Source organism: Mytilus galloprovincialis, chromosome 5 (genome assembly GCF_965363235.1).
Source record: "Mytilus galloprovincialis chromosome 5, xbMytGall1.hap1.1, whole genome shotgun sequence".
NCBI classification, from domain to species: Eukaryota; Metazoa; Mollusca; class Bivalvia; order Mytilida; family Mytilidae; genus Mytilus; species Mytilus galloprovincialis.
This window is the reverse complement of record NC_134842.1, coordinates 66,628,169-66,645,581: the sequence shown is the minus strand read 5'-3', so window position 1 is coordinate 66,645,581 and position 17,413 is coordinate 66,628,169.

Sequence of the window (17,413 nt, the reverse complement as noted above, 5' to 3'; positions counted from 1 at the left end):
CAAAATAAAGAAATATGTTAATTACATGATATTAGGTATATCATTTATATGTTGGCAGATATATATACATGAATTTGCTAAATAGTTGAATTTGTTCAATAAAAGAATGATGTCATACCTAAATTGCAGTCGGAGATTTTGTTGTCTTTGCAAATTCACAATGGAATCATATATTTCAAGAATCCTGGTCTTTTTGTGTGAATGCAGACCAGTTTTGTGTTTCATATTGTTTCGATACTGAGGTCTAATCACTAGAAGCCCGATTTCAGTCTGAAACGGCCATTTTGGTCTGATCACATCTTGATTGACTGGATTTACCACTAGAGAAATTCGTCCAGATATTTCAGATCGTTTAGTCGCCGTTCAGATCGATAGCCTCATCAGGTAAATCAGTTCGTTAAGGCGTATCAAGACGGAAAAGACTGAATCATCTAGCGGGTTGTTTAGACCCGTTAAGACCGTGTCAGACCAAAACAGACCATGGATACAAAGTTACGTCAAGATGTTGTCAGACCGTGTCCAGTCGTGTTCAGATTTTAATCATTTGGACACAAAACGAGTGAAACTTTCCCATTGTTTATCAGGGGTTGCTCCCCTTTTAAAAATAAAATAAAAGTTAGAAAGAAGACGGTTTATGTTAACTGAAAGTCTACCACGTCCCTTTAATCATGTTAATTAAATAAAAAAAAATATTCAATTTGAATTCTTACTACATCCTATTTAACATGTTTTGTATATATTTTAAAAAATAGCTCAAAGTCATACTGCTGAACAAACCGCCGCGAAATGACTAAAAAAAATTCAACAGATTGCCGAAATAACATTTATTTATTGAATGTAAGCACCTGAACCTTTATATTAAAGGTTTACAAGTGATTACAATACATGTTTTTGCAATTACAGACTGTCGTGGGTGGTGAAAAATTTGTCATGTTGACGCAATAGATCATTTTCACACCCGTATTAAATAATTACGGATGTCGGCCGTGAACACACAGGCACTTGTCTCAGAAAATAAATTTCCTATATACCTTATCATAATAAGGTATATAGGAATTTTTTTTTTCTGAGACAAGTGCCAAAAAATTTCCTATATACCTTATTATAATAAGGTATATAGGATTTTTTTTTCTGAGACAAGTGCCTGTGCGTGAACACTTGAAAACGCGTGATCTTAATAATTATGTTTAATTAAATTTAAGATGTAACATTTTTTAATATTGTAAATGAATGCATTCATTTAACTTTTAATGTTGGCTATATAAATTGCATTTGAGTGAGGCAGGGGAAAATATATATATATAACTAGAATCTATGTCTTTTCTCGTTTTCCGTTTACTGTCACATGTGCCATTGTCCGTTCATTTTTGCCAGACTCGTGCGTTTGACTTTCCATCTGATTCTTTATTTTTCACTTAGTCTATAATTCGAGAGCCTTTTATAAAAAAAATATTACACACCAGAAGACTTTGTTAAAAGATAAAGTTTGAATGTTATAGCAGAAAAAGGCCAGTGTACCTGAAGTACATTTGAAGACCAGGTTATATATATTACATGAATACAGCATAATAAAGCTGGTTTAATTTGAATTACTATCCATTAGGGACATTTTCTGACGATAATTAATCAAATCTGACAAGTTTGACTAAAAACGGAAAATAAGCCCGTAAACGATTTAACGTTACCGTACCCTCTTTACTTGTCACATGTCGGCATCTTCAAATGGCAAATTTATTTTACACAAATTCGTTGACATGCCATGATGGTAGATGGACACTACAGCACAATATAAGCTGAGCTGGAAATTACAATTGGTGAGTAGAAATAAATAATATTTTAAAACATGCCTATCAGACATGAGAATAATCATTGATCCGGCCAAGAGTTTGAAGGAAAGATGTTTACATTTGTTACATTTGTGCATACAGGTATGAATTGACTTTCTAATACACCACATTCTTGTACAGTAACTTGTTCAAAGGCAAAGTAAGAATTTGGGCTTGTAAAAAAAATTATTCCTGTGATTGGACCCCCCCCCCTTTTTGGAAGATCAATGCATGATTTGAAAAAGGTACATATAAACTATGGTTTAAATCCTCCCTTTTAAAAAGGGCTGGATACACACCTGTTTATTGCCTAAACCATTGTGTGTATTCACAATGGTTTGGTTGGGGGGAGGGGGGCCTATTACCAGATCTAACCCCCTGATGGAGTAACCCTAGTCCAAATAATTATGACGTCTGGCAAGGCTATTTTATTTTTTTTCTGAGACGCCTTCCTAGGACGTTGTAGGAAGGCGTCCCAGAAAAAAATTTAAATAGCCTTGCCAAACGTCATAATTATTTGGACTAGAGTAACCCTACATATTCATATTTATTGTATGTTTAATAATGTATTGATAACTGTCACGTCCTAAAATTTGCATGAAATATCTGTCACTGGATTTTTTATAACTCATAACCAACCAATCTTCACATGTATGTTACAATGATGATGCACCTATTTATATAGCCACTGGTGGGTGATGTACAATAATTATAATTTATCACATATTTGTTATGAATACCTTCAAGGCTTGGGTTTGCATATGCAATAACCTCTAAATTGCCGGGGGCAAAAAAAAAGAGTATATTGATATTGTGCCCTGATTCCAAATGATGTGACAGCATTGCGTCCTTAAAGACAATTTTTTACACTTTTGTGATAAGAAATTTAAGATAATTTTCCAGGCATGTTTCATTAAATTGCAGGCGCGGATCCAGAGGGGGGTTCCAGGGGTTGGAACCCTTTCTCTTTTTGAGGATCAATGCATTTGAATTGGGACATGTAATTGGAACCCCCCTTTGTCCTGGTTTTCAAAATGGCTGGACTCTCCCCTGAATTGTTATCAATGATTTGTTTTGCTCTAAATTTTGTAGAACTTAAATATAACATGTTATAATCTATGCATACCATTGCTTTGTCATGTATGTAGTAATATTCTACAAATTCTATTTTGAAATAAAAAAGTATTATTAAAAGAATTTGTTGAATTATTATTACTACAAATATCACAAATCAAATACATGTAGTTACTGTAAATTCAGAAATTATTGCTTGCAAATTATTGCGAATTTTTCATTTTAGACTTAAATGCGATTTTAATTTTTACGATTTTGTGAAAAATCCTGTTTAATTCATATAAAATATCATAAAATGTGCATTTAAGTTATTGCGTTTACAACTCAGTCGCATTTTTCGCAATAATAAAAACCTCACATTAATTTCTGAATTGACAGTAGTATATAAAATAGTATTAATGCTATTGACTTATTTAATTTTATACATGTTATAGAAGTCGCATGTAATACAAGTTATAAATACTTAATTCTTAATGTAAATTTTTTTTGTAGATAAGATATCACATTGGTTTGAGCATGATTCCCAGCAAGATTATGAAGGGGCATATATATCATATATACATAGGAAATATATAGTGTCACTAAATTACTCTCATACGGTACCTCACCTCTGTAGCTGTAAATTGCGAAACGGTGGATTCATTCATAATTTTGAGTTACTTATTGCAATTGGAAATAATGTTGATAAAGCTAACAGCATTATGCCATGATGTTGATGGGATGTTCTGATTGGACAAAAAGGAAATTGTGAATTGAACAAATAGCAAACTTGAAATTCATAGGAAAAAAAGTAGGAAATTGGAATAATGAAAATTCATAGTTTCAGTGATTATCTTACAATCATCATGATCATTGTCAATACTACAAGTGCATCATCATGATCATATATATCTGAATTCACCTTGGATAATTATACATTTAAAATAAGAATTTGGATATAATAAGAATTTCTGTGCTGGCGTTGCTACTGTTGGCTTCATGTACCACCAGCTGGGAGTGTTAAACCTTTTTGACCTTTCGTGAGGGTCTGTCACGGTCCGTCACAATTGGTTAGTGTCATATATGCATGATTATGGAAGTTTCACCAACCTAGACAAGCTTTACAGCCCTGGCACGGTTGTTGGTTGCACTTAGAGTCAAATGACAGCTTGCTGTATACATTTGTAGTTCAAATAGTCTGAATGAATCTACATGTATGGTGACAATCTTCTAAATTACTGTTCATTCTGAAACTGGCATTTTATACTAGTACATGTAGTAGTCGAACATATTAAACAATACATGTACTTCAAAGTATCAATTTATTTTGTCTCGCCTTACATGAAAGTCATGAAAGTTGGTTGTATATATGCAAGAAATATGTATTACAGTCTTGGGGTGATGATGTAAGCTATTTTTAATAGAGCTTTAAATTTATAAAAGCTAAAAGAGCTGGTTCAGGGAATGAGTGTAAAATATACTGTTACATTTTATTACATGTAATTGGATACATTTTATTGTATATGAGTACCTTGCAAGGTCTACTTGTCTATCAGGTTAGGTTGACCTGACGTTAATTTTATTTCATGGATAATCTAAGTGATTTAGGTTATTTCAGTTTAATACAATGTTAACATGGTTAGGTTTGTTTCTCAGATACTTCGTAATGAAATTAGAGACTGGAAATGGGGAATGTGCCAATAAGACAACAACCTTACTACAGAGCAGACAACAGCAGAAGGTCATCAATGTTTGAATTGTTTCTCAGAAGCTGTAAGCTACATTGAACATGTTGGAAACAAACATAACTTTTGTTTTGCCTAAGGAGATATGGTATCAGGGGTGAATCCAGCCATTTAAAAAAGGGGGGGTTCCCAACCCAAGACAAAAGGGGGGGTTCCAACTATATGTCCCCATTCCATGATCGTCCAAAAAAGGGGGGTTCCAACCCCCTGAACCCTCCCCCTGGATCCACCACTGGGTATGAATTTTGATGAGACGACTTGCATTACTTAAACTATAAACCATGTAGACCAAGTGATTTTCTTTTTAGTCACTATATAATAGGTCACTGCACACCCTTCAGCAAAGACCAAAAACTTAAACTTCATGATGAGCACCCTATAAATGGCTCTGCTTGGAAAGAGCTAGGCTTCTAACAGAGTTAATGTAAAAAATTCAGACGAGAACCCAACAGTGATGACAACTTGATTTATACTAGTATACATGAGCTACAAACAAACAAATATGTGTTAAACAGCAATCAACTAAAACACTACAGACAAAAAATTAAGGGAAGACTATTTAAATATAAAAAAAGAAGATGTGGTATGATTGCCAATGAGACAACTCTCCACAAAAGACCAAAATGACACAAACATTAACAATTATAGGTCACCGTACAGCTTTCAACAATGAGCAAAGCCCATACCGCCTAGTCAGCTATAAAAGGCCCTGATAACTATAAGAAAAAGTAAAACGATTCAAACGAGAAAACTGACGGCCTTATTTATGAAAATAAATGAACAAAAACAAATATGTAACCAAGGATTTGTATAGTGTCTCACTATACAAATCCTTGATGTAACACAAAAACAAACGACAACCACTTAATAACAGGCTCCTGACTTGGGTTTATTTACTTTAATGTAAAGTAAATAAAATTAACTAATGTCTTGTACAAGTATTACCCTGACGTTCCGTGAAAATTGTTTTCAAAAATCTAATTTGTCCATAATTCTTTTATGTAATAAACTTATTTAAATAAATTCAGACCTTCACCTGTCTGATCACCAGCATGGCTAAAGGTATTACTCCCAGATGTATTGGCAGGTGACACCTCCAGGTATTCAAGCGATTTCCTGTCGGACTTGCAAGTTCATGCATCATTTCACTTCTGTCAGTGTACACGACCGAAAACTTGAATCTTTCCATTTTAAACTTTCAGGTGCATAGGTAATCATTTGATAATATACATCTCTGTCCTGCGTGTCCGATAGTGATACACTAGTCATTACTGTTTATAAATAACATTTCTGGTGTAAAGAATATTATTCATAAAAATTTAAATAATTCCAAAAAAGAGATTTGATAAAATAAAAATTTGCTTACACATTTTTTCCAATGGTAAATTTGGGGAAATGTAAGTACTCGTTGTCAAAAGTAAAGGCCAGTTTGAAACATACAAGAAAAATTGATTTAACAAAAATATATATATACGCACTTAACGACCATTCTTTTATACGCCTTGATAGAAAGTTACGGAACTCTACATAGTTGCAATTTAAAATTATATACATTTTTACATTGAACACAAGAAAGAAATAAAATTGAGAATGGAAATGGGGAATGTATCGAAGAGGAAGCGGAAGGTCACCAACAGGTCTTCAATGCAATGTAACGAGAAATTCCCGCTCCTGGAGGTGTCCTTTAGCTGGCCCCTAAACAAATATATACAAGTTCAGTGATAATGAACACCATACTAATTTCCAAATTGTACACAAGAAACTAAAATTTAATAATACAAGACTAACAAAGACCAGAGGCTTCGGACTTGGGACAGGCGCAAAAAATGCGGCGGGGTTAAACATGTTTATGAGATCTCAACCCTCCCCCTATACCTCTAGCCAATGTAGTAAAGTAAACGCATAACAATACGTACATTTAAAATTCATTCAATTCAAGAAAAGTCCGAGTCTGATGTCAGAAGATGTAACCAAAGAAAATAAGCAAAATGACAATTAAACATAAATAAACATGCAATTTGCCCCCTCCCTTTTTGGGAAAAAAATTGGTTGCTTATATAGGGAATCACTGAACCGTGACTGGAGCGGTCCCTCTCTTAGGTCAGTCAGTGGGCCATCACTTACGAAAATTCCTGGGTCCGCCACTGAGCATGTTATCATGGGATGTCGATGGACTATTGTATACCAAAAGAAGAAGAAGAGAACCAATTTGAATTAAAAACAGGTCGATATTTAACCTGCTCTGGTTCGTCGAAGTAATGGACAAAGTAAAATCACAGATTTCTATTTAAATAAAATTGTTCTCGAACAAAGGAAGGAATTCGTCATCACAATTGTTGGGTATAATGTATTATAATGTGAACATCGTTCTGAAGTACTGTATGCCAAATTTTCTGTTCCAACATGCACGTTATATATATGCTACTGGACGTCCCAAGAGAATTTTCTGTTCCGACATGCATGTTACCAAGAGATGTGAATATTTTCTTGGAAAAGTATTCAGTAACAAAGTTTCAAATTAATATCGGGATTTATTTTCTTTCTTGATATATTCAGTAACAGCAAAAAGAATAACTTGACTGCTTGTCCGCTAAATTGGGCTGTTCTTGCCAGATAAAAGACTTATAGTTATATAACTCGAAAAACTTTTAATTTGTATTTTTTTTTTTTATTTATTTTCATCACTAGATAGCTGAAATTTATTGGGAAACTTGCATTTCGGACATATTCTTTGCTTCTTAGCTCGAATTAAAGAGTGTTATAAACTTTTTCAAATGTTGAATACGCAACCAACAAATGGAAGTTTTTAACGATCTTGACTGGCTATACAGCCCTTGCACGGTCGGCCCTGGCTTGCGCCTTTTTTGGCATTAAATAATTTAATATGTTTACCATGTGGTAATTTAAATAATTTAGAACGATGAGAAAGTTTAATAAAAACAAAAATTTAAAAAGCAAAAATTTGGATAAATAAATGAATAAAAAAAGTAAAAAATTTAAGATTAAGTAAATAATAAAATAATAAAAGAATATAATACGCAACCAAATCTCCAAGTATTATTTATGTTTCTGGTAAAGGCGTTTGATTGGGTATTAGTTTGAGGTAGGCGTGTTTTCGGAAACATTCCTCCAATCAGACCTATTTGACATACATGTGTGCGCTGATGCGTGTACACTGGCTATTGTAACGGCACGTGTGACTGTCTCATATCGAAATCTGTCGAGCGTGACCAATGTTTATTGTAGAATTTTTTGTCATGTGGTCAAATTATTTGACATACAAGTTTTAAATTTGCATTTTGAAAGATTATTTTCGGAAGTTGTCCCGTATATACTATTCTAAAGTGTTAGAGAAAAAAAAACAAGACTTTAAAGGAAAGATACATATCAACGGAGAATATAACCTGAGAAAACTATACTAGTCTACTAGCATAATAGTCAAAGATATAAAACATGTATTATATGGCTCTGATATTAAATTTAACGTGTTCTGGAAAATTTTGACAAAATATAATTGCACGAATTTTTAATCGATCGCTGACCTTAAATTCTAGAAGTGACTTGTGACTGTTATAAACATGCAGAGACAATTCTATGCATTATGGTTTAAGTTTACAATGAACACACTATAGTTATACCAGAGACATGTCTCTGGTTATACATTTTCCTTTTAAATATCAAATAGACAATCACCTTTCGGATAGACTTGCTTTTTCTTTCTTTTCGTAAAAATTATCATTCGTCCATTTAGAGACATAAATTACAAGTTATATATGTCTCTGGTTTATTATATTAGATTACTTCAAAAATGCTTCAAAATACCAGGGACGTATATAGAGGGATAGGTAACTTCTAAACAATCCTTGTTGCGATAAAAAATATGTAGAGAATCATTGTAGAAACCACACTGTACACCTTAAAACTTTAAAAGTTGTTGATGGATTTTAATGAAATAAAGATTTTCTTAAACTTAAATGATTCCTACATAGATAGAGTTAATTTGGTTGATAATGTTCATGTCCTTCATGTAATTTGAATTATTTAAGAAAGTAGGGTAATTATTTTTGGGGCATTATTCTACATTTTGGGTGAAAAACACAATAAAACGTAGTTCAACTGTTCAGCTAAAAACTTAAAAAGTTCTTGATTGATCTATTTTAAGTCCTTGAAAATACTATGAGCCTGTATTGGGGTCCCAACCGATCACACACAAAAAAGGGGCGAGTTCCAACTATATGTCCCCGTTCAAATGCATTGATCGTCTTATAAGTTTATGACTCAACGGTTTCCTCCAACAATATGGTTTGATAAATTTCTTTCGAAGTTCATTACTTTTCACATACTAAAATAAAATGATATTCATCTTCAATTACTTGTTTATCACACATAATACAAAATCTCGGATATGTCTCAATATTATAAAATCGACAAGTTTCTATATTCAAACAGTGAGTAGATATATGCGGTATTTACAAATGAATGGTTTTATAAATATAATTTACAGCATGATCTTAATAAAATTGTTGGGGTCAAATACATCTATGCAACATACATTTAGGCGAGTCTTCAAAAAATAGTACATTTCACTATTAAAGCTACCGTTTAATCTATCTTTGAATTCAAATTAAAACAAATTCACTTTTTTTACACCCTGATGTAACCGTATTTTTAAAGTGTTGTCATCCGTATCAATAAATTGTTTAATAAAATTGAAGTGCATGAGTATTATTAACGTCTAGGATAAGTGTGAGATTTCTCTGTTGATGGGAATAAACAAAATTTAGCTGAATTTGTATTATTTAAATTAATGAAAAGGCAAGCTAGTGTGTGTTTGAAATGATATTGTTGAAATGGATTTATAGCATGAAAAATGTGTGTAACTGATTTTACGTTGACTTGGACTGCGAATTTGAAAATAATATATTTGTGAAATCACATTCTACAAGATGACATATTTTGTAAGTACGTTTAATATACTCTATAACCTTTCATTCTAATTATAGTATCTTTGAAATGCATTTTATAGCGGACTATGCGGTATGGGCTTTGCTCATTGTTGACGGCCGTACGGTGACATATAGTTGTTAATGTCTGTGTAATTTTGGTTTCTTTTGGACAGTTGTCTCATTCGCAATCATACCACATCTTCTCTTTTATATTTATATAGCTATTACTTGCAACTGCCACATGTACATGTTCTAGACTCGTGTCGCTGAAAGAGGTCTCCTTTCAAGTTTGAAAATAGGTGGAAAAAAGCCACACTCACTTATAAGATATATACATGCTCTCAGTCTGACTGTTGCATTTTGAACAAACGAGTGAAAGTCCAGCGCCATGTAGAACAAAATAGTTTCAACATTCATTTATCATTATCATGATCTTGACCTGCATGGATATATGCATTTAACTTGCAACTGTACGGTTAAACAAACCGGTTATTGATGGCTGCACAAAAATCTTTAACCTCAGACAAAACATGAAATTAACTGTTCAGGAAAAACGAAGTTCATCTAGTAGTAAAATACGGAAAAATGAAAATAAATATATGCAAAATTTTCCCCTGGATACTGTGTTTTGGACATAAAGAAGCCAATGTCCCAATTTCCCGAAATTCCATTATGTTTGACAACGATTTTGATGTAAAACAAAACTTTAACCACAGACTGAACCTAAATGCTGAATTAGTCGGCGTGAATGCTGACGACGGAACCTTTATTTTTTACCAATTAATTAAATGAAATTGCGCCATATTTACCTGTAAATATTTTTTTACCTATAGCAAAAGAAAAGCAAATGGTATGTTGTCAGAGCTACCTTAAAAAAATAATAAATCCAGAGCTCTTCAAAATTGAAGAAGAAAACTAAGAAAAGAAAGATTTAAAATATGTGCGTCAGTAAATGTATATAGAGAGAAGAAAACTTCACCGGCTCAACTTAAATTCCAGCCGAATTTCACTGAATAGTGGATGCTATTGGTGTTGTTACAAACAAAGATGATGACTTTGTATTGTGTAACGATCCAGAAAGCGGGATCATTTTATTAGGATGCAAAGCTAATTTAAAATTTAAAATTTCTGTGTACAATTTCAGAGGAAGTTTTTGCTGGTATCTATAAAATTTGTCCAAAATATTTCAAACAACTTTATACTATACATGCATGGCTTCAAGATAGGACATTATATATGTGTCTATTCTCAACTACAAATACCAGCCTTTAGTTCAATGATGTACAGAGACATTTTAAGGTGTAACTGTGTATATTTATACAAGTGAACGTTTTAATTCAGCATACTTTTTGTTATTAAAATTTAGTTTAAACAATATTTTATTCAAATAAATTGAATTGGATTGGGCAACAGGCATAGCCTATGTAAGCCCTCTCCACAAAACAAGGTACACTAGTCTATATTACATTCAAACAAAGCAACACATGCACAAACATAAAGACAAAACAGAATAAATTTTTCAAAAATACCTCTTAGCTGACTGGAATGATGTTTCAAATAGTTAGCTCAGATCAAAAGTATGACTATTTTCAAAATGCTTCAAATGTAAACTCAGAAAAATTAATAAAAAATATACTATGAAAAAAAAAGATTAAGTTCTATAAACTCCAACATTGATTTAGAGGTCTCATATTAAACTAAATGGTCTCCAGTCAGCTATCTAAAATAATAAATTTAATAACTCATTTTTAAAACAACATGTTTGATATCATGTACTTATTTTTACTAAATTTTTGCACCTGAAGAAAAACGACAGCGAGTAGTAACCATATTGATACATTAAAGAATTATAATAATATAAAAAGAATTTAGAATGTTAATAATAAAAGAAAGAAAAAAAAAAACAGATTTAAGAAATTAAAGATATACAAATTGAATATATGAATGATATAGAAATAAAGGTGCATTTAGTAGCTTTTTAGCTTTAATAATATTAATTTCAATGTACTGTCATCATTTCATTATAACTTTTGTTTCAATATTAATTATTTTTCTGCTGATTCAGGTCTAAGAGCTTAATATAATACAAAATACAGACATACAAAGTAAAAGTTAATTTGGTTTTGGACTATAAAATACATTTCATTATACAAATCTCTCTGAATTTTTTATATATTCATGAACAACCTTAACTATCTGCACATTGTCTTCAATACTCAAAGATTGATCACCAAATAGTATCAAGTTTAAATCAATATCAACTCCATAAGCAGACAGTTTATCAAGGAGTGTGATCCTATTAATAGTGTATGATGGACAATCAAAAAAATAATGTTGGTTGTCTTCACATTTATATAAACATTTAGAACAGGAAGGTTCTTCTGTCAAAAAATTATGAAACAAGTGAGAATTTAAATAACTTGCATCGTTTCGTAATTGACAATGAATAATATTAAATTTTCTTATACCTGAACAAAAATATTTAGGAGGAATTGTTATTAAAATGACTTTAACTCCGCCAGTCGGTAAACTGCCGATCCCGAGCCCGGATAAAGAAGGAGGGAAGTCAATCATTTAGTTATTTTATATAAATAAAAAAAAATTGGCGCAATTAGATGATTGTTTTATTAGCGCAAATGATACCTATAGTTTTGAAAATTAAGTGATTAAGTGGCGGCAAAGAAGTATTGGCGCAATTAAGTTGTGGCGCAAATGAGTTACTTTTTGGCACAAATAGATATCGCCCGAAATAATAGCTTAAACCCTTTCAAACTATTCTATTAATCTCTCCATGCCATAATAGGTTATGATTAGCCCTCGGGGAAAAACAGTCAAATGAATGGATAATTATTACAAGTACGTGTATTCCCGACAAACAATGACAATTACCAAATTCGTTCATTACGTGTAAATGAATGCATTTTGTAAAAACATTAAATCTGTATTTATATAACTGTACAAATCACCCATGCAGAAACATATATACACATGGAAAAAAGTATTGCAACACCTTAATTTTTTAAAACATGAAAAATTAGTCTCTTATTTTGGATGGAATATGATAAAATATTTGTAAAATAATATTGAAACGTAGTTAATGATAACATTGGCTTTAAATCGAACAAAAAATGTATGAAAAAAAAGGTTTTTTCGAACTAAAATTTTTATAACAAAATGAAGTGTTTTTTGTACAAAAAAATGCATTTTACAAGTTTTACTGTAGACGAACTTTACAATGTCAGACATTTCAAAATTAATCTTTAAAAGATTGTTCACATCATGGTTGGTCGTTATACGCCAACGAATTAGTACTTTGAGCGCAGCTTCCATTCAATACGACGAAAGCAAGCGATCCATGGTAAAAAAGACATTTAAAGGGCACATATTTATCTTTCGTCTGACAGCACGTATCAGCGGGTTATCGTGAATTATATAAACATATAAAAAAAAAAATAACATTATTTTTTTAAGACAAAACAGAGAAAAGAACTGATAAGTGCGGGTATTCCATGCGCCTTGCCTCCTTTATGTTTCGATATTTTAGAAATTTTAAAATTATTCTTCTATCTATTATAACACGTGAAAACTACACCGGTGGGTTCCATATATGTCTTCAACTTACAGCTGGTCCTGAAAATGCATGAAATATTTGCCACTGGACTTTTAACAACCAACAATCAATCACACTACAACTTAAAGTATATATAGTAGTGAAATACAAAATGAATATTATAATGATACAATTAGCAAAATAAATAGAATACAAATACACACTACTTTATTTAACTGACATAATTTAAAGGAATACTCTGTAAACTATATAAGTAGAGAAGCGAAAAGTTTCTTTTGAATACTTAACAAACTTCCGAACAGTTCATGTTTTTTTGCTCAATTTAAAATCTTGAAAACATAAGCATGTATATTAAAAGCTGACGATCAGACATCACTAATACGTGTATACACAAATTCATTAATTCTTTATTAACGTTTAGCCCTACGGCACCTTTCTATTAAGAATGATGATGAGAGTAATTGTAATATATAATAGGCATGTACTTTCTTACGTTACGGATCATTGATTTTGTTACCTGTTGACCCGGTTGATTACTAGCACGTGCCATCGAACTCAACCATTTTAACTAAAATAGATTTTGTTTAAGTTAACGCCATATGTATACTAAGTACAGTATACCTATCATATGGATTAGAAAATGCATATTATACGGTGATACTTTAACACTGTCCCGACAGAGACTGAATGAATGCAGTATGATGATCAGGTTTCGGGATCCGAGAAGTCTTTTTTCGAATTTCCGGATGTCGGGAATATTTTTTTCCAACTTAAATAGAGTAAATCTCACTAAATTAATACACATGCAAACAAAAAGCAACAGCTTCAACGGTTAACTAGGACATATATCAACAGAAAACGAATTAAAGCAAATGTCATACATAAAACCAAAATATGCATGTGTTAATTTGCCTCCGGTGCATTTCTGTGGATCCTTAACTTTTTTAGGTTACGTTTAGGATTTTCCGTTACTAATCTTCAAATACGAAAAACATTTTCACCGGTGTTCACAACATTTTAAGGTTTATGGCACACATTCTGGTGTGTATACAATTAACATACGTCCTTGCATTTAATTACCAATATACATTTATATAAACTAACATTTATTAAAAAAATAAACAACATATAAAGACGAATAATTTATTAGTTCCTCAACAAAACAAGAAAAGAAATAAAGAATCAACAGAAGATTTAATTTTTCTTTGTAATTAATCAAAATAATACTTCAAACAAATCCTAATATAAAAAAAACCATATATACAAATTAATCTAAAATGCATTATCGAGTAGAAGGGGCGCAACTCGTGTTATCAAACCGGTATACTAAACGGATCTAAACAGGGCCTGAACATGTTGAACGTAATTTTGTATCAATGGTCTGTTTTGGTCTGACACGGTCTTAACGGGTCTAAACAACCCGCTAGACGATTCAGTCTTTTCCGTCTTGATACGCCTTAACGAACTGATTTACCTGATGAGGCTATCGATCTGAACGGCGACTAAACGATCTGAAATATCTGGACGAATTTCTCTAGCGGTAAATCCAGTCAATCAAGATGTGATCAGACCAAAATGGCCGTTTCAGACTGAAATCGGGCTTCTAGTGTATGGAGTGAGTCGTGGATGATATTACGGCACTCATTCCAATTAATAATTGACGGGGGACGATATTTAGGTCATTTACTGAGGCATGATTTTAACTCTTGGTCTTGAACGATGTTAAGATCTCCTGTTATAACATGGGAAATGGGTCCATAGATATATTCGGAATTACTGCAATTACATGAAGTAGGTGTAATTTCAGTGATATTAACATCTTTACACAATTGACTATAATTAAACACAAATTTCCGGGTACATTTCTTGTAAATATAACAAATAAGAAAGTATATAAAGCACGAAGCTGTTGTAAAAACACCAGACTATCAATTGTTGAGATATGACACACGTAAACAATTCGTCTTAAGTGTCAAGGTGCAAATCTTCAGACAGTCTTTATCGATTTTATCGGTCTTTAAAATATATTGTTTTTATTATTGTTTAAAGATTCTCAATTTCTCAATTTCAAACGGTAATTTTATTATAGTCGGTACAAACATTTTGTTAATCAACATTTAATAGTATTGCTTTTCAACTATGAACATGTATGGTCCTACATTCTGTCAATACCTTTATTATTTTCAAGTTTGTTTCTGACTGTTAATGAAGTTGATTCCGTTAATCCGTAGGATATGTACTGATTGATATTTTTGTCTTTGATATATGCATTTTATTTAAGTTGTGTAAATAAAAAGATATGGAGATGTGGTATAATTGTTAACAAGGCCAATATCCAATAAAGTTAAAATGAAGAGGATGTAAAAAAACTCATCATAGATTCCAGGAATAAATTTTGTATTTACGCCAGACGAGTGTTCGTCTACAAAAGACTCATCAGTGAATATCGAATCCAAAAAAATGTAAAAAAGACTAAATAAAGTACGAGGTTGGCGATCGTCTACCAACTGGAGAGACGTGTTTTTTTTCCGTTCACAAGACATGTAGTAGTCACTTTTAATTGCAACATATTTATAACGTCCTGAAGTGAAGTTATATTATTGTTACTTTCTAAAGACATAAAGATAGTGAACTGAATAATTGAATAATTATGTCAACTGCCTTAAATGATCTCCATTGAGTTGCCATAGATGTCATTATACCTCCATCGGATATGAATTAAAAAAAAAGCAAAATTGTGGGTGTCTTGAAACAAGAAAAAACTGCTCACCCGTCTGGATTACCTGAGTTCACCCACAGTTTTAACGGTTTCTGTTATTCGTTGATGTGTGTACATTTTAGTCTTTTGTTTTATATGTTGGTTTTCTGTGTCTCTGCCGTTGTTGATGTTATTTGTTTGTTCTTTAGCGAATTGTTTATGATAAAGATGATGTATGGAGTGCCAATGAGACAACTATACATCAAAGGCACAATGTATATAAATAACAGTTATAGGTGAAAGTAAGGCCTTCAATACGGAGCCTTCGCCCACACCAAACAGCCAACTCTAAAAGACCCCAAAATTTATAATGAAAACAAGAAAACAAGAAAACCAAAGGTCTAATCTATATACACAACGAGAACCACATAAGAACCACACTAAGAAATGACAATTCTGAACAAAATGATCTCGACATAACATGTTAAGACAGACATTGGAGCTTGGCAAACCAAACGCCGGAAAAATACAACACAATGGCTGCTTCTTACAACGAAAATGCCATGATTTTTTTTTTTTATTTGTTACAAAAATCGACATTATTTTCTGAATAACTTTGATAAGAAATCTGTGTCGAAACATTTAAAAAAAATCGCGATTCGTCGTTGACTAAAAGGGTCTGGTGATCGCTGTATCCATTCCTTTTTTTAAGTTAACAACAACAATAACCAGGGCGGGAAATAGTCACTTTCAATTTTCCAGATGCTGGAACTAGGAATAATTAATAAAAAAAATATTCTCGTTTAAAAAAAAATGTGCGGGTTAATCCTTCGAACAAACAATTAAATTCGCTTGACCTTAGTTGTGTTGATGTAAAAAGGAGGAGATGGGGTTTGATTTCCAACGAGACTACTATCCACGAAAGTTCAAATAAAGTAGATATAGGTAATTATTATCAATTGTACAGCCTTCAACAATGAGAAATCCCATACGGAATATATGTCATTATGCTTTGAACTAAACTTCAGTAATAAAGAGTACTCTCATATATGTCCTTTTGTGAATTATTTCTGTGTTTTGTTTCGATCTAATCCGTAAAGCCTTTTTCAAGGTTTATCCTTATATTGTGCTGTTAAAAGACTCTCCTATGTTATGTAAGAGTTGGGCGCCCGCATACATGCTAAATCTCACCACCCTATTTGTGGAACTGTCCCAAGTCATGAGCCCTGTTATTCTGATATTGTCCTTTATTCTGTGTATCATCAATCAGACTGTTACTTATATGGTTTCAATTGTTTTACATTTCTCATTTTGGGGCACTTATTGTTTAATATGCAATACTTGGTGTTCTCAAGGCCTTGTGGTAACCTAAAGGTAATACCTTCTAAGTGGTATCTGGTGGTAAAATGTCTCACAAACAATCCCTTTCCAAAGTCACTTTTTTCAATCAAGATATATCGGTTGCTGAAAAAAGGTGATACAGGATGGAGGTGTATGTTACTACAAATTGAAGTATCAGGGAATTATATAATATTAAGCAATTTATATGTTTATCAATATCAATATATATATAG